At 47.4% G+C, this 21,472-nt stretch overlaps 1 long non-coding RNA gene across 1 annotated transcript in view; it reads right to left on the reverse strand.

Annotated features, from left to right (window-relative positions):
• Positions 1 to 20,846, reverse strand: part of LOC112631639 — a 53,484-nt gene extending 32,638 nt beyond the window's left edge. Inside the window, exon 1 of the long non-coding RNA XR_003121168.1 lies at positions 20,609 to 20,846. This is a non-coding gene — a long non-coding RNA (uncharacterized LOC112631639). The remainder of the gene's footprint in view (positions 1 to 20,608) is intronic.
• Between the last annotated feature and the right edge of the window lie 626 nt (positions 20,847 to 21,472).

Raw genomic sequence — 21,472 nt, forward strand, 5'->3', positions numbered from 1 at the left:
TAATAAGATGTTTACTATAGAATTATTTATAATATTAAGCGATAGACTCAATCTAAATGTCTGAAGTCAGAGGATTGCTTAAATAAAGTCATGCAATTAAAACAGCCGTTAAAATGATAATGTATAATGTATAAGAATTATGTGGAAGAAGGTTTGTAATATTTTATAGGAAAAGTGGGTTACAAAACATGCATATTACGATGCTATTTGAAAACTATACATATGTCTCCTTAATTTTTAGATATCTACATATGTCTACTTCAGTAGATACATGTATAGTTATGTATATATTCTTATACTGTCTTTAACTATATGCATATATATGTGAAGGACATTTATCAAAATGTTAAGAGTAACTGTTTCTGAAGTAAGTCTTCCAGGTAGTTTTTGTTTTTTCCTATTATATGTTTTCATTTTCTATGCTAACCATGGTTTACTCTGATAATAAGTAAAGCAGTTATTAAATGGAAAAAATCCAAGAGATTTAACTGGTTACTTAACAGAAATAAGAGAATTCACAAGGATTACCAGGCATGAACTAGTTTTCTCATGTAATAGTAAACAGGTTAAAATATAAAATGAGAAATTATTCCATTCACTATAGCAAAACAAAACAAAACAAAGCATAAATCATCCACAAAACTGAAAATGCAATGACTAATTCATGCAAGAAACATCCAAGACCTATTTAGAAGAAAATAATGAAGTACATCAAAGAAAATCTAAATAAATTATTGTGTTTCTGGCTGGAATGACTAAATATTTTAAAGATTTCAACTCTTTCCCAAATTAATTCATACATTTGGTACAATTCCAATAATAGTTCTGATTAAAATAACTGGGAAGTTGATTCTAAATATTATCTAGGAAAACAGATACATGAGAACAGTTTTCCTAGATGAAGAAAGATGAGAGCAGCCTGGCCCTATTGGATTTTAAAAGATACTACAAAGTCAGGGTCATTAAGCAGTATGCTAATTTTTTTAGGAATATCAAATATATTAATGAACAAAATAGAATGCAGAATAGAATAAACAGAAGAAAATATAAGAATCTAGTATGTGATAAAGGTTGTATTTCCTGTCAATGGAGAAGGGCTATATTCTGCAAATGATGTTGGAATAATTGGTTATCCATTAAGAGAAAAAAAAGTGGGTCTTCACTTCATGTTACATTCACAGAAAAAAATCCAGATGTATTAAAGATGTACACATTTTAAAAAATTATAAAAGTTATTTAAAAGACTAAAACCAATAATTCCATAATCTTGAGAATGAGAAAGACTTTCTTGAACAGAGATAAGCCTCAGACTCCACAAAGGATAAGACCAACAATTTTGCCTGCATAAATATTTAAATCTTTGGTATGAGAAACATACTATGAGCAAAGGACAAACTAGGAAAAAAATGCAACTTGTATGACAAACAATAGATTAAGAGCTTTACTATATAAAGTGCTGTTTTCAGATAAAAGAAAGATTATCATTCCAATAGAAAAATTGGGAAAATAGAAGCAAAGCTTTTTATAGAAAAAGAAATATGAACATACAAAAAATGCTGAACCTCGCTAATAATCAAACAATTTAAAATTAGAGCAATAAAATATGATTTTCACTCACCACTGTCAAAAGTTTTAAAAAGCGAATGATCATATTTAACGTATTAAGGGTGTAGAGAAATACTTTGATGCAGTAATTTCATCTCAGGGAATTTACTCTGTGTAAAGATTCAGAAAAGGGTTCCAAAAGTCTGCAATCCTATGCAGTTGCTTGAACAAATGAGGCAGACCCGTGCACTGATGGAGGAAAGTCTGAGGTGTATGAACACATGAAGAGAACTGGTAGGAAAACAATATAGCCTTGTGATCCCAACTTCTGCTTAAGAAGCATACATAGCTATTTGTACATTTAAAAGAATTTTTATAGCAGATGTTCAATGGCAGTAGGATTAGGGGGTGATATGGTTTGTGTGTGTCCCCACCCAAATCTCATCTTGAATTGTAGTTCCCATAATCCCCACGTGTTGTAGAAGGGACCTGATGGGAGGTACCCAGTGGGAGGTAATTGAATCATGGGGATGGTTACCTCCATGCTGCTGTTCTTGTGATAGTGAGTGAGTTTTCATGGATCTGATGGTTTTATAAAGGGCTTTTCCCCCTTTGCTCGGCACTTCTCTCTCCTGCTTCCATGTGAAGAAAGACGTGTTTGCTTCTCCTTCCGTCATGATTGTAAGTTTCCTGAGGCCTCCCCAACCATGTGGAACTGTGAGTCAATTAAACCTCTTTCCTTTATAAATTATGCAGTCTTGGGCAGCTCTTTATAGCAGCATGAGAATGGACTAATGGTGAGGGGGTGGGAAGGGAGCCTCTTCATTTGGACTTTCTCCTCTTCTGTCATATTTAAGATTTTTATGATCATATATCACTTATATAATAAAAAGCAACACACATCTGACAAATCTGCCTAGGGAGGTGAGGTGACTTGCCTAAGGTTAATAGCACATGAGGACCAGAAGCCGCTGGGTCTCCTGATACCCAGCCTCTTAGTGCCCCCAAAGAGTCCCTTCTTCTTATTGAGGAACCCACGGGACCATGGCATAGCCTGTCTCTCAAAGGATCCCACAAATGCCCTAAAAATGCTATTTGCAGCCTCCTGTCAGGCTGCAGATCACCCCATCCCCTGGGCGTCTTGGATGGGAGGAGTTCACATATGCAGAATTGGGTTGATGAGTTTCAGGGTGGGACCAGTGCCCTCAGTAGTGGTGAGGCTGCTCCACCCATGCCAATGCCAGGTTGCCCACTTGCCTTGTAAGGGGTCCTTGGATGGACCCCTCTAGCCCACAAGTGGTGAGCTGGCCAGAGATTCCTTCCCCAACCCCCATGATTGCTTTTGCACCCACCATACTGGAAACCTCACACAACAGACCTGGCAAAGCAGGATGGGTCAGTTAGGAAGAAGGAAGATGCATCATTTCAAAGTACAACAACATTAGCTTATATCTTAAAGTGCTTTATAATTTACCTTTCTACCCATCACCTTGTTTGATCTTCAGAATCATCATCTGAGAGAAGAACAAGTGTAACTGTTATCATTCCCATTTCATGGAAGAAGAAACTGAGGCTCAAGAGGCTGAGTCATTGACCTGGTCCACACGGCAAGGAAGTGTGGAGAGAGAAGAGGTTGGGTCAGCTTGGCACGAATTCTCCACTTTTGCCACACGCCCTCTTTCCTCTCTCCTGGGGAAACCCCTACCCACCCTCAGCCCATGCAAGCATGTTCCCCTTAATCCAGCTTGGCCTTGACCAAGGGCACTATGGCGCTTCCTGCCATAGTACAGTTTGACTTCTGACCCCAGCCTCTGACTCAGTGTCTACTGCACCTGGGCCTCCCCAGCAGCCTTCTGCTCCTTGGGGGATAAGACTGGTTGGGGAAATTCTCTGGAGCCCCCAGAGAAGGGCACAGATCTGAGGGTTCTCTAACTGAGGACACTGTCCTCTCCAGGAGAGCTTCTAACCACTCACACCCTGGTCTGTAAGGATGTGAGTGGTTAGAATTATATATCACTTTTGTAATAAAAAGCAACACACATCTGACAAATCATTCCATTGATTCACACTTGTGCTCCTACAATCTAGCAAAGCACCTGGCATACAGCAGGTGATCAATAAAAGTTTGCTGAATGAGTGAAGTGGCCAGAGGACCCCAAGTCCCATCACCAGTCCACCTAGAACTCCTGTGACTTCAGGCCATCTCTGTCCCCAAGCTGAGACTCTTTATTCCCTCCTGTATATGGGTGTGAGTTAGTCTCTAAGGACCAGAAGTCACCCAGCAGAGGGAGAGGCTCTACTAGTATTGCGTTTAGAATAAAGGGACTGGAGGAACAGAGTCCAGTTTTACCCAAGAGATCCAGAGGCAAAGAGTGGAGAGGGATCCCCACACATCTATTCTGAGTCCAGTTCTGAGAAACTATCTGAGTTTCTAGCAGACCCACCAGCTTCAATATCTTCAAGAATTTGATGCCACCACGAGCAGCTCCTTAAGGCCAGAGGCTGTGCCACCTTGCTTCTCTGTCCCCAGCACATAAGCAGGTGCATGTAAATGAATGTACGGATGGAGGGCTCCTGTAACAACTTGTCATAATAGAAATAAAAAGTTTAGGACAGAAAATGACATTATAGGCCATGTGGTTCAACTCCTTCCACTGGAGACCGAGAAACAGCAAAGACTTGTCCAAGGTCACAGAGACAGCCAATGGAAGAGATTTGGGTGGGATACATTAGCTGGTTTTCAGGGATCAGCCAAAGCTAAGGCCAGCTTGCTTGACTTGGTTCAGAAACCAGGGGAATCCTGTTGGGAGCCACTCCTCACACACTTGAACACCCACGTTGGCTCCACCCAAAGCTCAATTACTGCTGGGAGAGGCCTGATGCTCTCATAATGAAGTCATATCTATCACAAAGATCCTTGAGGCTACTTAACTGTGAAATAATTACATGTGCCTCAGAACTGGGAGATCAAGGATTTCCATCCAAAATCCCATGATGCTCTTAAAAAAGGTTTCACTATAAACTGCAGGAGGGGTGGGGAAAGGCGAGATTTTCAAGCCATGTTGCCATGTTTTAATTCCACCTTTTATGTGTTGGCATCATCCCATCTATGTATATATCTCGCTCCATAGACATATTAAAACAACATCAAAGGAGATTAAAAGAGTAACAATTGTCATCCATAATCATATTGCTATAACTAAATTATACCCACATGCATGTATCTGTCTCCCTGTTCAATTATGAAAGCAATATGTGAATGTATTCTCATCATCAGAAATCAAGAAGTATACATTGTAGTCAGAATAAGTACCAGGACCACACCAATTCCTGCAAGTTCCACTCTCTTCTCCTGAAGCAATGCAGTTGTCAGATTGGTATGTATTTTTCCAGAACTTTTCTCTGAATTTATATCTACGTATACACATGTAACTATATATTAGTATGTGAATACACACACACACACACACAAGCACGAACAAGTAGTATTTATTTTAAGCATTAATGGGATCATATCGTGTATTGTCCTGGAGTTCACTTTTTCTCTCCTTAACAGGTCTTGGAGGTCTTTCCATGACACTACAGAAAAAGAGCTACTTCTGTCTTTGCAATAGCTATATTACACAGTTTTCCATAGTATGGAAACATGCTTTAAAAAAAGTCCCCATTAAAAAACATTTAGTCCCCTGGGTTTTCCAATATTTCAAACAGTGAATATGTATGTATAGAGTGTATATATACACTCTCTCTCTATATATACACTATATATATACTATATGTAACTGTATCTATATAACTATATATATAACTACATCTATATAACTGTGTGTGTGTGTGTGTGTGTATATATATATATATATATATATAGAGAGAGAGAGAGAGAGAGAGAGAGTTCAGCCTTAAGCACTGTTTCTCACATGGCTGATCAATCTTTTTATTCATGTCTGCACACCGTCCTGCTGGGGAAATGTCAGCTCCACCAGGGTAAAGATTTTGTCTGCTTTTCCCCGTGCTATATTCCAAGTGCCTGGAACAGTGCCTGGCTTAGAACACAAGAAATATTTGTTGAATGAAGACCAGCAAGGGGAGAACATAGCTGCAAAGTATTTTAACAAATAATGCTTGTCTAATGCCTGCATTTTCCAAAGGCACTTTGACTCTCGAATCACATTCTACCTGCAGGACAACTGTGGGGGCTCAGTAGATCCTGCATTGTTAATACCCCGTGCTGAATTGTGGACTGAAGTCAGGGCTTAGGAATCAGACAGAGAAAGGTTCAAATCCTAGCTCTGTCACTTTCTCTGTGTGTCTCTGGAGAATTTACTTAACCTCTGTGAGCCCCAATTTTTTAATCTGTAAAAAGGTGGATATACATACCTTCCCTTGAAGAGTTTTATGACAATTAAATGTGGTATTATATGTGAAGTACCTGAAATACAGTAAGCACTTAATAAATGCTTGTTCTCTTTTGTCCCTTGCTCAGTATATTCTTTCTACCTGCTCAGGTCAATCACCCATGGCCCTCCTTGTAATGTCTTACTGTCTACCAATTACTGAAAAACCTTACAGTTTTTCCTAAAAAATATCCTGGTATATCAGTTTTCCTCCACCCACAGGAGTTTCTTGGGAAAGAAACAAAAGAAATACTTTCTTGTCTGTGTTACTTAAATGTAACATCAGTAGCTTTTTCCTGAGCATTTTATGTTTATGGACTTATCATGTTCAATAGTATTTAGCTGTCTAGTTCCCCAACTGGTTCTCAAGGGCAAGGACCATGACTGACTCAATTTTTTAACCCTGTTAATTACAGGTCAATTGCAAATTTCCTTATAAATGGTAAATGCTCAATACTGGTGGAACTAATAAATGATCTGAAAATACTACAAATATCTGATTTTAAGTGATCCCATACGTTCATACTTCTGGGAGCACAGGGACTCCTAAACCACTCTGCTCTCATGATAGCACCCAAGCTGTCCTGAGTCAGCTTCATCATCCAGTGACTGATGTGGGGAACTGAACTTTTGTTTCTTTTCCAGTATTGGGGTTTATGCTTTTTCCTTCCTCCATACTCAGTCAAATCCCCTCTGGCAGTCCTTCTCCTGGGTTTACATATCTTTTAAATGTTTTCTTTTCCCTTTGAAATTGCAAGTTTTGCTCACCTCTACTCCCTTCAGATAATTTGAAAGTCAAAAAACAATCAACCCACCCCAACAGTGCTTGAGAAGTTAAACTGTATTGGTCTTGTTGTAAAAGAAAGAGACATTTGGAAACAGCATTAGATCCAGGGCCATTGTGCCCATGAACCCTGAAAGTCTCCCTAAAGGTCTTCATCTAATTCCTTACCCCATCAGCCCTCCCTGCTTTAAAATTCCTTTCCCCTTGCCAACCAACATTCACTTCTATTTTTCTGTTTTGTTTAACTATAACGACCTCTATCACAAAGCCTGTGAAGATTTTATTGTACTTACATATTTACAAGGTTAGCCTTCCTCGGCTAGCTTCTTGAGGGAGGATATCATAGAATTTTTCATTTTTGAATTTCAAATGCCAACACAGTGTCTGGTAGATAGGTATATTTTTGGGAAAAAAAAATATTGTTTTCCTCTAATTTTATTTATTTTTATTTTATTATTTATTTATTTATTTATTTATTTATTTTTTGTTTTTTGAGACGGAGTCTCGCTCTGTTGCCCAGGTTGGAGTGCAGTGGTGCGATCTTGGCTTACTGCAAGCTCCACCTCCTGGGTTCACACCATTCTCCTGCCTCAGCTTCCCAAGTAGCTGGGACTACAGGCGCCGGCCACCACGTCCAGCTAATTTTTTTTTTTTTTGTATTTTTAGTAGAGATGGGGTTTCACCGTGTAAGGCAGGATGGTTGCTATCTCCTGACGTCGTGATCTGCCTGCCTTGGCCTGCCAAAGTGCTGGGATTACAGGCATGAGCCACCATGCCCGGCCTCCTCTCATTTTTTTTTTTTTTTTTTTTTAATGACACACAACCACTATCACTCAATACACTTAGGAAACACAGTTTTTCCTAAAGAATCTCCTAGTATATCAGTTTTCCTCCACCCGCCAAGCTTAAAATTCTATACTTTTATGAGTAGACATTGAACAGATTTTTTAGGGTGGCATCTTGACCACCCTTTATAACATTGCTTCTGAGAGACCACATTCTGAGTTCCAGAGAGTGGCTAAGAAAGAAACTTTTGGAATCCTTTTTGAAAGCGAAGGCCTTTTACCTTCCTTCCTGACTCAAGCATGGATTCTTGTTACATTCCAAGGGACCCTCACCCCATCAGGAAATGCAGTGCCTCACTGTGAACATGGCAGAGTGTCAGCATTAAAGAAGAGGGAGGCTGGCAAGCGGTGAGGCCCAGCAGGACCTTAAGATTGTATTACCCATTTAAGGATCCAGCCCTCTTGGATGTACCTGCAACCTACCTAGGAGGACCTCTGAGAGGCTGGAATGGAGGGGAGCCAAGCTTGGCCTTCCTCTTTGTAGAGCTCCAGGTATTGTGTGGCTGGTGTTAGCTCAGCATCTCCTGCTTTTTTGGTCAGTCTTTTGCTACTTCATCTCTCTCGTTTGTTTTTTGTGATATAATATTTGTCCAAGATTCTTTCTTTTTCTTTATTAAGGTATAAACATTTACAAAAAAATACTTTAAAATCTTAAGTTTGATGACTTTTTGCAATTGTATACATCCATGTTACCATCACCCAAATCAAGACATAGAACATTCCTAGCAGCCCAGAAAGTTTCCTGGGCCTTTCTCAGTCAACCCACTCCAGAGGCAAACACCATTCTGAGTTCCATGTCCATAGATTCGTTTTGCCTGTTACTTCACATAAACAGACTCACATAGCCTGTTTCTTCCCTTTCTTTTAGTCACTAAAACAACAATAACAATGTTGTTAGATATATCTAACAATATTAGATGTTAGACAAATGTAATAATAACAATATATAGGCATAACTTAATTCCTTTTTTCTCTTTCTTTCTTTTTTTTTTTTTTTTTTGAGATGGAGTCTCACTCTGTCACCCAGGCTGGAGTGCAGTGTGGTGTGATCTGGGCTCACAGCAACCTCCACCTCTTAGGTTCAAGCTATTCTCCCGCCTCAGCCTCCTGAGTAACGGATTACAGGTGTGCGCCACTATGCCAGGCTAATTTTTTGTATTTTCAGTGGAGCTGGGGTTCACCATGTCGCCCTCCTAAAGTGCTGGGATTACAGGCGTTGAGCCACCACACCCAGCCCTAATTCCTTCTTTTTTTTCAGTTAACATCTCAAATTTTTGCTATATAATTTCATAATAGCAAAAAAGCTTCTTCATGGGGTAGGAGAGCATGGCTTTTGTGAAGAAGTAAACAAGGGGTAATTTGCATGATTGTTATTGACTTCTTTACACATTCTGGCATAACGTTAAAATAAATAAATAAATATATATATATATATATATATATATATATATATATATATATATATATATATAACATTTCATGATAATGAGGAAAAAAAGCTTCTTCCTGGGGTAGGAGAGCATGGCTTTTGTGCAGAAGTAAACAAGTGAGATTCAGAATGAGCCTGATGAGGGAGCTTTGGTTGTCCGAAGGCTGAGAACATCCTTCCCTGGCAGGCTTTTTCTGGTGGCAGGAGATTTCTTACAGTATCTCAGGATCAGAGACCCCTTGAGCCACTTCCTGTCTGCATTCTTTTTTATCTCTTTGAACATGGAACTATTTGACCAAAGAATTCCTTCTGCCTCAAATTCTTCCTCTTGGATCTTAGCAAAGAGAAAACATTGTCTAAAGCGAGAGTTAACTGTACTTTGAAAGTCATGAAACACACACACAGAGACATACGATTGAAAACCCTTGATCACACATTTGGGTTTGAGTGATACAAGTAAGGCAAATGATAATAGAACAAAATATACCATTATTGATAAAACCTACACACCGTGAGTATAGGTCTCTGAGTATCATCTGACCACAGATAAGGGGCAACTCCTTGTTCTGTTTCCTTGATGGCTTCACAATACAGATGGATACATACATGGAAAAGGTATGAGTCTCAGAGAGGCATAAATGCAGAGAAAGTTGGATCCTGAAATAATATTTGCAGAAATACTTAAAACATGACAAAGAGAAAACTTAGCAATTTCACAGCACAATGCAAGGTCTAACTTCATTGGTTAAATAGTCCCATATGTGGTAATCTACAAAGCTGGGAGACTTGGACTGGGACAGCCAGGGCTCTGTGCAGAATGGATGGGGAGTGAGCAACTTGTGCAACCTCATTGAGTTCATTCCTGCCTCTCTAAGTGGGGTAATAATGACAGTGTCCACCTCACAGGGCTGGTGGGAGAGGTGACGGAAGTGAGGTGTGGTCAGGCTATTTGTAAACCATCCATGCTGTCCATGTGCCAATAGTCTCTTGTCTCTTTCAGAGTTGGAATAAATGTTCTGGAGGGGATGTGGGATCCAGACTCTTTATCCTATGGTCATTGACTTTTTGGAGGACTAAAGAGCAAAGTGTTGTCTTTTTCCTCACCCTGTGACTTCCTCTTTGGGGAAAAGTCGGCATTTTGATAGGAAATCAGATGTAGGGAAGCAGAAAACCTGTTAGAGGCAGAAAGACCTGGGTTGGAATCTAGACTTCCTCATTTACTACCTGTGTGTGTGACCTTGGATGAATGTCTTAACATCTTAGAGCCTCCATTTTCTCATATGGAAAATGGGAATAGACTTCAATGGATTCAATGGATTTCTGGGAGGACTGGATGAAATAAATCCTTGTAATGGGAGCTCAGCACCGTAGATGGGACTGGTGCTATCACTGATAGAAATGAATTACCTCTCACGTGAGATACTCTGGCAGCAGATGAGAAATGAAACAGTCTATCTTGCTTTCGGCACACCCGGGCAGCTGCCCTTTAAACCAGGATCATGGGGGCTCAGAGAACAGGGCAGAAATAAGGAATGCTGTTGCTAACACAGAATAAAGTTCTCCACTACACCGGGCAGGGAAGAGATGGATCACCTGGATGCAGAAAATGCTGCAGACGGGCCAGATGTGCCCAAGCCCATCTGGGGAAGACCCACATCCACATGGTTGGCACTGCAATCCACTCCTCATCTGGAAGGCCTGCCATTCTGTACGTGTTCAGACGCCTCCCAGTGCCGCCAGGGCCAGAGACTGCAGCCATTGGGGTGAGGAGAGTGGGTTGTTTTATTTTTAGCAACAAGAAGACATTCTCCTCCCTCTTCTGATCTCAGCCCCTCTACCCACTTCCCAGCTCATCCCAGCAGATGCCTGGGAGCCCCTTCAGGGACAGAGCAGGGAGGTACAGTCTCTACTGCTCCACACCCACAACAACCTTTCCCAAGGCTGGGAACTGGACCAGATCCCAAGTGGGCTCTGGGCCTCACTGAACCTCAAGTTTTGCCAGAAGTGGGGAGCCTAAACTGCCTGTTTCAGGTTTTAGCCAAGTTTCTTTGTTTTGTTCTACAAGATGTTCACCAGGTAACCGTTGGGGGGGTTTTGCTTTTGAGAAATAAACAGCCCATGGCATCCTGACAGTCTCCTCTCCCTCTTGCCCCTTCCCTGAGCCTACCCTCCCCACCTCCCCACCTCCCCACCCCAATTTCCTTCCCCAACTCCCAAGTCTCTGAGTTAGCAGCCTCCTGTTTATTAAGCTGTAAAGTTAGGACGGTTTTCATTTCTGATCTTTTCGTTGGCTACACCTGACTTCGTCTCTTTTTTGCTTTTTCCCTCCACCTCCCTAAACTAAATCACTTGCGCGGTTCTTGCCTTTTAACTGAGCGATAACGTCAGGACATCTGAAATTCCGACTTTATTTTCCTCCAGCACACCTGGCCCCTGCCCTCCAACGGGAACTCCCGTCTGCTTGCTTATTTTAGCTCTCAATTGGTATTAAAAGCAGACTGTAGTTGGGACCATCTGATCTGTAAACGATGCAAGCCCCGACAGCTTTTCCTAGTCCGGGGTCGGGGCGGGCGGCCGCGAGCTGGAGCAGAGGACCTGTGGGAGCCCACGCAGCGCCTCCGCTCTGCCAGGCCCGCCCGCATCGTGCACCTAGTCTGGAGCCCCGCAGTTTGTCGTCTGCAGCCCGGAACCCGAGGTGAAAGGCTTCCGCTGAGCTCCCTGACGCCTCAGCGGAGCATATGCTGCACTCCTCACATTCATTTTTAATTTATGACATCAGTTTAGGGATCACTAGAGCCTCCAAACGGCTTCTCTCAAAACCAAAACAACCACCATAACACAAGCGAGGACAGGAGACGGCCACGGAGTCCAGAACATCGGCTCCTCTGTCCCCGGGGAATAAACATTTGGAAAATCACTTTCCAATGGGGACCTGCTGTCCCTCACGGCAGCTACCTTCCCCCTAGCTTTGTCCTGGAGCCGACAGTGGATCCCAGCGTATTTTGCTATAAAGACATAGCTGGTCTCAAAGTGGCTTCGATTAGGACTTTATAAAGTTACATTAAAATGATCAAATGCGTACTTGCAGGAAGATTAAAGGCTCTCCCAAATACATTTACACACACACACACAAACACACACATCTAGAATTGTATACAACATACATTGTATAATATATGATAAAACATTATGTTAGATAAGTAGTATAACAATATTATATAGGAACTGGATGTTAAATATTTATTATATGAAACCACATCATACATATTATATGTTGAACAGTATATAATACAAACGGACCATCTATGTTATAGATTGTATATATGAGACAACATGTCCTCTGAAATAGCCCAGGTGCCGATCTCCTTGTCGCCAAGCACCAACTCAGTACAAGGCGCTGGAAGGGAAGGAGCGAAGCGCATCAGGGTCTCCCCATAGTGATGCAGTCACCCCAGCCCTCACCCTATCCCAGTTCCCCACACGCCCACGTGTCTTTGGGGTGGATGAAAAGATCTCAAACGACCAGCTCCTCATTGGGGTAAAGTAGTGAAAAGATGATCTCTGATAGAGGTCAAACTCCAATTGGGAGGAGGGCGCAAATTCTGTAAATGACACCCGAGGGCACACTCACCAGGTTCACTGCAAGCCCTGAGCGTTTTGCGTTTGGTGCCCCAAGTGTAAATCTAAGTATTCTGTCTCCGACACGTAAAACAACTTAAAGTGCCATTTTCCAACGGAGGCATTTAGAAGCAATTTGAAAATTGAAACGAATCTTTATATGCAAGACTGGAACGTTCCAGAGGCCCTTTAAAGCTGCGGTTAGCAAGGCAGTTAGGGAACTCAATGATGGGCTGCAAGGAGACGATTGAACGCACAGCCAAATGCACAGTTAGAAATTTGATATTAAACACGCTCTCGCAAGTAATGCAGTTTAATGATAATTGCTGCATGTTTACTCTTCACTGGCAGGGGAAATAGAAGAAACATTTTGACAGAAAAGTTACCCTAAAGAGTTACACCGTTTACAAGGGGAAAATATCTCAGTGGCCGCTGCTGGCTTACTAGCAACCCAAAACAGTGTGTGGGGGCATTAGTTTTCCTCCAGAGCTACCGAGAAGGGGAAACCCAACATCAAGTGTCTGGCAGATGAGAGTGTGTGTTAAGTGAGGGCTGTTTTCGTTGGGAACGCACAGCACAGCTCCCTTCCTCCGAGCCACCTCCAGACCCCTCGGCCCTCCCACGACCCCCAGTTCCCGGGTCCGAGGTTCTGGGCCAGCGGCGGCCAGCGCGCCGCGCGAGCAGCTTTTATTCGCAGTCTCTTTAACTCGCCCTTTCCGATTCTCTTCCCTTCGAGCGCCCTGCAGCGGAGTGTTAGACAAGCCCTGTTGTCTGTGGGCTCTCACCTCAGAGTCAATATTATCTCAGATGGGCACAATAGACTGGAATGAAAAGCTAATATTGAATCAATGCTGTCCCTGTCCGCGCCGCGGCGATGCCACCCTTTGTTGCGCACGCCGACCCCGGCAAGCTGCTGGCGGCCGGGGCTAAGCGGAGGGCGGCGGCGGTCGGGCCTCTCCCGGTCCCCGCCAGGGGTGGGAGGACACTTCGGACCCAGCGTAGAGGAGGCCTCCGAGGCCCAAGCCGGCTTCGGCTGCTGCGGGTCCCCAGAGGCTCCCTCGGGCCTCACTCGCGGCCTCTCCTCCAGACGCCAGGGGCCTGCCACAAAGCCGAGGGCTCCGCATGGCCGTGGGAGAAGCCGGGTCCACGGAGCCTCCCCGCGCCCAGACGCCAAGGGGATGCAAACAGGAGAGCCAGGCCTGGTATGGCCAACCTCCAGGCCCGAGGGGCCCCAGAATATGCGTGTGGCCGGGGGAGGGGGTAGCTGTAGGGGCCAGAACCAGAGGATTCCTTCGCTCTCCCCTGGGGGCCGGGCCCCAGGAGTTGCAGCAGAGCCTGTCTGTAATTAGGGCCTCCTGGTCCGGCAAAGCTGCGGTACTCCTAGAGAGAGTTGGGGTCTTCGAAGGGCATGCGATGGGGTCGTGGACGCATCAGTGGTCGTGGTCAGACCCTCGTGAGCCCCTTCGGAAGCTCCTAGTCCCTGTCCATTCTTCTGTCCCCCAGCTCTCTCCGCGCAGGCCGGGCAGAGCCGGGGAAGCAGAAGACGCTGGACAAGGGGTCTTGGGGCCGCCTCGCTGGCTGCGGTTGGAAGCACCAGTTTTCCTGCCCGCTGGCGCAGGCGCTGCTCTGTGGCCACCAGCAGAGGTTTCCCGGCCGCTGTGAGTCGCTCACGCGAACGACGTGGGGATACTGGGCACACGGAGTCTCAGCCGCCGCCGCGCAGCGCCTGCCCTGACCGCGCTTCCGTTCACTGGCAGCTGCGAGGCCACTAACCACCCTCCTCCCTCCAGTCCTAAACTCGGGGCTGGAGTCCGCAGGAGCTAAACCAGGAAGAAAAAAAGGGCAGGGCCTGAGGCCCGGAAGAGCGGCCTGGAGGACAACGGTGACCGGGTGCATAAGAGGCAAGAGCCAGAGTGACATTAAGTGGGGCCGCCCAGGCGAACCTTGCTGCTTGCACCCCAGCCCACCTGCAGGGCACTCTTCCCTGCCTTTTCCCCTTGGCTTGAGTGCGAGAGGCTGATTCCTGTGGGCGGGGAGGAGAGGGTGGTCTTCCTAGGGCTCCAAGTGAAGTGAGCACTGCACCCATGGCTAGGAGGTGGGGGTGCCCCGAGTGACTTTTGTAACTTCCCTAAGCCTCAGTTTTCTCATCTGAAAAGTGGGTATCATGACTGTTTCCCTAACTCACCACACCAGATTGTGATGTTCACTGAGATCATAGGCTTGAGCACACATACTTAAACAAAAATGCTAAAACTCGATATAGGTGAGAGGAATTGTTAGCCTTCTTGTAAGTCTTGCCCCAATCTTCCCCACGTTTCAAGGAGGGCCGCAGAGTCCAAAAGAAGAAACCTACAGTTTCCTTTTTTTCCTCAGATGGCAGGATTTCCTCTTCAAGTCCAAGCCCAGCCCCCACATCCAGAAAATGGGGAAATACTAAAGGAAGAGACGATTAAGTCCCTGAGAGAGGGGCTCCTGGGACGCCAGCGTTTCAGAAGTAGCATAGGCTCCTAGATGGACGCTGACAAACCCAAGGAGCGCCTTACATTGTCAGGCAAGGACCAGACTCCAAGTTAAAAGACCGGCCGGGCCATCAGTGGCAGAGAGCAGAGCCTCAAACACGAAAAGCCAGAAAGTGCTGCAGAGGCGTGGAAGGTGCGCCCCGCTTCCGCTCCCCATGCTGGTCCTCTGGGAGCCCAGGAGCCCGTGCACGCTCTGGTGGGCTCATAGTTTGTAGCTTTGGAGGCGATGGGAAGGATTTGCCACGCTCCCACCCACCCCCCATCCCGAGAGAGTGCAAGGGAGATGCAACTGTCTTTACCCCTATCCCCGGCAGGCGCCCCGAACTACAGTGTACTTGTTTCCAGCTCCTGCACCACCGTCTGTGTGTACGTCTGTCGGTCCCCCCCAGTTCTTGCTTGGTCCTAGGCTTTCATTTGAAGGCAGCTGAGGGAGAAAGAAACTGGCTCTGTTTCCTCGCTTTCAATAATGAATCGAGACAGCGTGTGTGTGTGGTGAGGGAGTGACGAGTTTCAACGTGATGAAGGAGATAAAACCCGACGGCGGGGTCCTGCCGGTGGCTTCATGCGTCACTGAAACGTTGGGTCTCAAAACGGATAGATCTCCGGAGACGCAGACGTTCGCGCGGATGTCCAGAGGAGGACAGCGCCCCTGCAGCCACCCGCGGAGGCCAGTGCCAGGGTCAAGACCCTGCCGCAAGGGCTCGGAGCTCCAAACAGTTATGCTGAGGGCACCGCTCCCAGGCCACCTTCCTATGACACGGGTTTCCAGTGAAGCCCAAGCGTATTCCACGGCCTCACATCACCAGAGGAGCCAGGCTGCCCCGGGACGGATGGGGTACGCGCGCTCCGAGAGGAATGGGAGAGTCATCAGAACCCCGTCGCGGCGGCCCAACGTGCGCTGCTAGGAGTGTGTAGTAATTAATCGCCACCCCTGCCAAAACCAAGGACCCCCTGTGTCGGGCGTCCTCCGCCTGCCGCGAGGGGGCGCGGATATGAGAGAGTCGCACCCCGGGACCCCAGCTCTTCCGACTCCACCCCAGGCGGGGTCCGCGCAGGCCGTCCCAGGCCTGTTCTCTGAACCACCAGGGTCAGGCCGTGAGATATGGGACCTCAGGCATGGAATTGTGGCTGCACAGGTGATCACGGCTTCCTAGTCCTTCTTAGAGCAGAACCTGTCCCATCCCAGCCCCTCTCTGCGCTCCCTTCGGAAGGAAGCCGGACTCCTACTGGAGCTGGAATTCCTCTCAAGCCAAGAGCTGGAGCTGAGGGAGGCAGGAGGGACGCACTTCGAAGCCGTCCGGGCTCCTCTGTAGCCAGTGAGCCTCCTTTGACCCCTCCGCTGGCCTGGATGACGGCCTAGGCGAGACCTTGGCAATGTGGCGCAACCCCAGCACTCCCCCGCCCTCGGGCTCGGGGGCTCGGTGGGTATCGCGCCCGCGCCCAGCCCTCGCCACTAGGCGCCGCTGCGCGCACGTCAATCGGGGCCCCGGGCCGCTGCGCCCGCCTGGCGAGAGGCCTCTAGGGAAGACGCCAGAAAGGGATTTGTCGTAATAATTTTAAAAAAATGTTTTTAGGGCATTAATTATACTTTTCGTTTTCTCACCGCCACCCTACGCGTTCGGAGAGGCCGGCGTGACTGGGGATCTCAGTGGGTTGGAGGAATTCTTAACGCCCCCGAGGCCTTTCCAACTTGGGACACCATTAGTGCGCCTTGGACTGGGAAAGGGCTCGCCCTTCACGGCCGTCGGTGAGATCCACGGCCCGCCGCGGGAGCACAGGACGGGCTCAGCGTGCTGGCTCAACGTGAGGACCCGAACCTTGGCGATCAGGGACCAAGACTTGGCAGAGTGCAGTGGGTAGGTTCCACGGCACAAGGCTATGACCTAGCAATAACTAAAATGTGATGAACGCTAACAGTGTGCTAAATATTAGCTCACTCACTCCTCTCAACAACCGTTAACACATCGCTATTTCCTTTTGGCAGATGAGTCAACCATGGCTCAAGAAGGTGAAAGTCACATAGGTGGCGACCCCAGACAGCTCCCACACACCTATTCTCAGTTGCAGGAGGCCATGCACCCACCCCAGGTACCTCAGGCCTAGCACGGAGCGCAGCGATGGAGAAGCACTGCCCTTTGCTCCTTTGAAGCCCCTAGTTCATTAAGTGCCAGACACTGTCTAAGCACTTAGCTTTGTTTATGTCATTGAACAAACCCAAAGCAAAGGTACTATTATTTATTCCCATTTCAGAGAAGAGGAAACAGAGGCACAGAGAAGTTAGGTAACTTGCCCAAGGTCACACACTTAAGCTGTAAATGCAAGTCTCTCATCTTGGGGGATGGGGGCAGGTGTATTAAAGTATAATTACATGTAGTAAAACTCACCCTTTGTAATGTACGGTTCTGTGAGTTTTGAAAAACATATAGAATCATATAAATACCACCACAATCAGGAAGTAGGATAGTTCTATCATCCTCCAAAACAAGTCCAGTGCTACTCCGACTGCATTGGCTGTATTTTTACATATGACAAAATGAGGTCGGGAGGTTTCCATGTTGCCCAAGGTCATTCAGTGACAGATTCGGAATTAGAACGTTTGAATGTGTCTGCTAGTCCAGCTACCTGCAAAGGTAGATTCCTTAGTCTACAGAGCCCAAGAGGCAGCAGTGGCTTGGGGCACACATAGGACAGAGGGAGGAAGCCCCTTGCTCTAAGCTGGAGCCTCAGAAATCCCCACATCTCCCACTCCACGCAGGGCTACTTAACCAAACACCCACTCCATGGGCAGCTAAGGAACAAAGGTGGCCGTATTCTGCAAGGCCTAAATCCACAAGTAAAGTTGAGCAGCAGGGCAGCTGTGCCATCTAGGAGCTCAGGGTCCAGTCCAGACCACAGTGCCCAGTGCCCTGGCACGCCTCCACTGGCCAGTCTGGTTAATGAGTTACTATCCTAGTTAATTTCCCTGCACATCGGGGCTAGACCCCGTGAACCTTCCCGGGCTCCTCAGGCCAAGTGCATGAATTAGCATAGATTACCCAGCTTCTGGGGTTCCGAACTGCCCGACTCACTAGAAACCCACTTCTCCTTCAAGGGGCTGGAGAGCAGCTTGGGTCTAGTAGCACTTGGAGCAGAGGAACTAGCATGCCCCGCTGCCTTCAGGAAGGGGGACACCAGACCTCAGACCCCGCTTCCCCTTTACCCATGCCTACCTGTTGGCTAGCTAGAGCCCCTGGGGTAAACCTGGCCACAGAAGGACAGTTTATAAAAGGCAGGTGGCCTGCAGAGGATGCCAACCGACTAAAGTGGGACTGTGTAGCACTCTACCCTCTACTACAGCCAAATGTCCCTGCCTGGGGCAGAAGGCTGAGGGGTCCATCTCCAGTCCAACACTGTCCTGGTTAAGGGAATAATGACTGCACCTTAGCACCGAGGGCTGCAAGTTTTAAAAGAGGGAAGGCACCCATCACCCTTACACATCGCAAACCATCTGGGTCTCAAACCATCTATCTCCCAGACAAACTGGATTCCCCATGCCCTCAAGGTCAATGACTTTTATGCCCCCACCCAAGATCACTAAGGGTGGAGCTTTCAGTGGCTCCAGTTTGCAACCCCTGAGTCTCAGGCTGAATTTGGAGGGTCTGGCCTGAGGGCACTGCCAGAGGCTGGCCCTCCAGTCCTCCTTCTGAAGCTTGCATGAAAGGTGCCCTCTCCTGCTTGCCAGGATTCGGGATCCATAGTCTGCCTAAGCTGGGTGTTTGTTTCCAGCCTCAAAAACCCGAGGGCAGACCTCTAGCTCCACCCTGGGCTTACTGACTGGGCACAGCCAAAAGACCTCCCCACTCTGCCATGCCTTCAGGCTCCCTGCTGGCCTAGGAGAGGAGAGGCCTCTAACCCCACAGCCTAATTGAGAGAGAGATTTCCAAACTGCAGACAATATTTTGGGGGACAGTGGTCCAGGCCCAAGGGAGGTGCATCTTTAAATGCACCCCCACCCCAAGGGCTGGATTCAAAGCCCAGAATCTTTGGGCCTGGAAAAAGAGGAGGAGGAGAAAGCAAAGTCACCTGGAACTGACAGAGGGACAATACTGGGCCAGGACCCCAGCCCAGAGCTTCGAAGCCTAAGGGAGAAGCAGGTGTCTCCCACTGTAAGGGCAAAGCTGAGGCGCACACCTGTCTCGTGTGAAGATGTGTATGTATGTTCCCTGGGAAGGTGTGGAGTGGGGGCAACAAAGATGATCTCTGCCAGTTCCCCACGAATCTCTCTGGTGCCCTGACGACCCCGGAAAATACTGCTCCCAACTCCTCTCTTGCCTGGTTTCTCAAAAGAGGTTTTCGGACACCTGCCCCAACACAACATTTTATCTGGAATAAAGGAGTAATTGACACAAACATAAATATACAGTAGATGAAACCAAGGGAGGAAGCAGGTAGCTTGTCCTGAAACCTGTCCCCTCAACTATGCTTCTGGTGGCAGTGCAGCCTGGCTCACGGTGGACTTCACTCTTCTCCCCCCATTCCCATCGGCTTCTCCCAGGTCTCACGGCAACCTAGTCACCAAACACAGGCATTTCTGCATTCTTAGGAGAAATGACAGGGGCCTGGGAGTAATAGTTTTAAAGGACGCTAGACTTTTTTTTTTTTTATTATTATCATTAATTGTAAACGTGCAAAATACCTGCTGGTGCTTCACTTTAGAAGAATGTAATGGTAAAAAGAAAAAAAGGAAAAAAGAGGCGGCTGATGAATAGATAATAGATCTTTAACCACCAATAAACAGAGAGCAGCGCCAGCAGCCTGGGGATGTGATCATAATTATGCCGCCGCGCGAGCCAATGGGGACGAGGGAACTCGGTCCTAAAATCATCCCAAAACCGAAGGCGAGCTCGAAAATGCGGACACGGCCTGGGACCGGAGAAACGATCCATAATCCCTAGTTGCACTGGGTTTGCACAGCAACCCCCCCTCCCCGGGACAACAGATGGCATAATAATAATAGAAATAATAATAATAAAATAATAGCATCCATAATAATAATAACATTGACCACAGTAACAAAAATAATTACGTCGGAACCATAATAGTACGGTAGCACCACATCAGGCTCTCCCCTGACCTCGGACTACCGCTCCCAGATATTCCAGAAGGAATTGTTTTGGGGAAGGAGGTGAGCACCCTCCCAGACAGAAAACGCTGGAGACCGTGGGGCGAGAGCGGGAGCGAGTTGGAAGCCCACTGCTTCAGCGGGGTCGGCAGCTCCCGGTCTCAACTCGCAAACGAACGAGCCGGGTCAAGACTAGCGAACGCACCGACCCTGGGACCTCGAGGCTAAGCGTGGTTGGTGGGATGGGAGGATCCCGCACCCCCCACTCCAGGATCCCTCCTGGCCTAGGAAATCGCTGGGAGTTTTGCTAAGGGTGGGGATTGGTATAACCGAACAGCGCCTTTAGCCCAGGAACCAGCCCCCGCCCGCTTACCCTCGCGGTGCTCCTGGGACGATCCCAGTTCCCCCGACGCAGGGCCGCGTAAGGCAGCAGCGGCGGAGCGCTAGGCGAAAGGAATCTGTTTGTCCGTCTGTCCTACCAGCTTGGGCTCAGCAGGCTCCGGATTCAGGGGGCCGCAGCGGAGGCGGCGCCGGCCAGGGACTCTGCAGGGACCGGGGTGCCCCGGAGGGAGTGGTGCTGGTGGAGGAGGAGGCGGTGGCTGAGGGGGAGTAGGTGGGGAAAGAGGAGGAGGAGGAAGAAGAGGAGGAGGAGGAAGAAGAGGAGGAGGAGAAGAAGAAACCGGAGGAAGAGGAGGAGGCGAAGGAGGAGGAGAAGCCGCAGCGGGCGCCGCAGGAGCGAGTGAGCTGGGAGCAAGGGGCGAAGGCGCGGAGAAGTCCGGCGGCCCGGCGGGCGGCGGCAGGCTCGGCCGAGGCGGCGGCGCCGACTCCGTTCCACTCGGCCGGGATCCAGGCCTCCGGGTTCCCAGGCGCTCACCTCCCTCTGACGCACTTTAAAGAGTCTCCCCCCTTCCACCTCAGGGCGAGTAATAGCGACCAATCATCAAGCCATTTACCAGGCTTCGGAGGAAGCTGTTTATGTGATCCCCGCACTAATTAGGCTCATGAACTAACAAATCGTTTGCACAACTTGTGAAGAAGCGAACACTTCCATGGATTGTCCTTGGACTTAGGGCGCCCTGCCCGCCTTTTGCAGAGGAGAAAAAACTTTTTTTTTTCCTCCCCCGAGAACTTTCCCCCCTTCTCCCCCCTGCCTCTAACTCCGATCCCCCCACGCCATCTCGCCAAAAAAAAAAAAAAAAAAAAAAAAAAAAAAAAAAAAAAAAAAAAAAAAAAAAAA

The sequence above is a fragment of the Theropithecus gelada genome, chromosome 9, assembly GCF_003255815.1.
Source record: "Theropithecus gelada isolate Dixy chromosome 9, Tgel_1.0, whole genome shotgun sequence".
Classification (NCBI taxonomy): domain Eukaryota; kingdom Metazoa; phylum Chordata; class Mammalia; order Primates; family Cercopithecidae; genus Theropithecus; species Theropithecus gelada.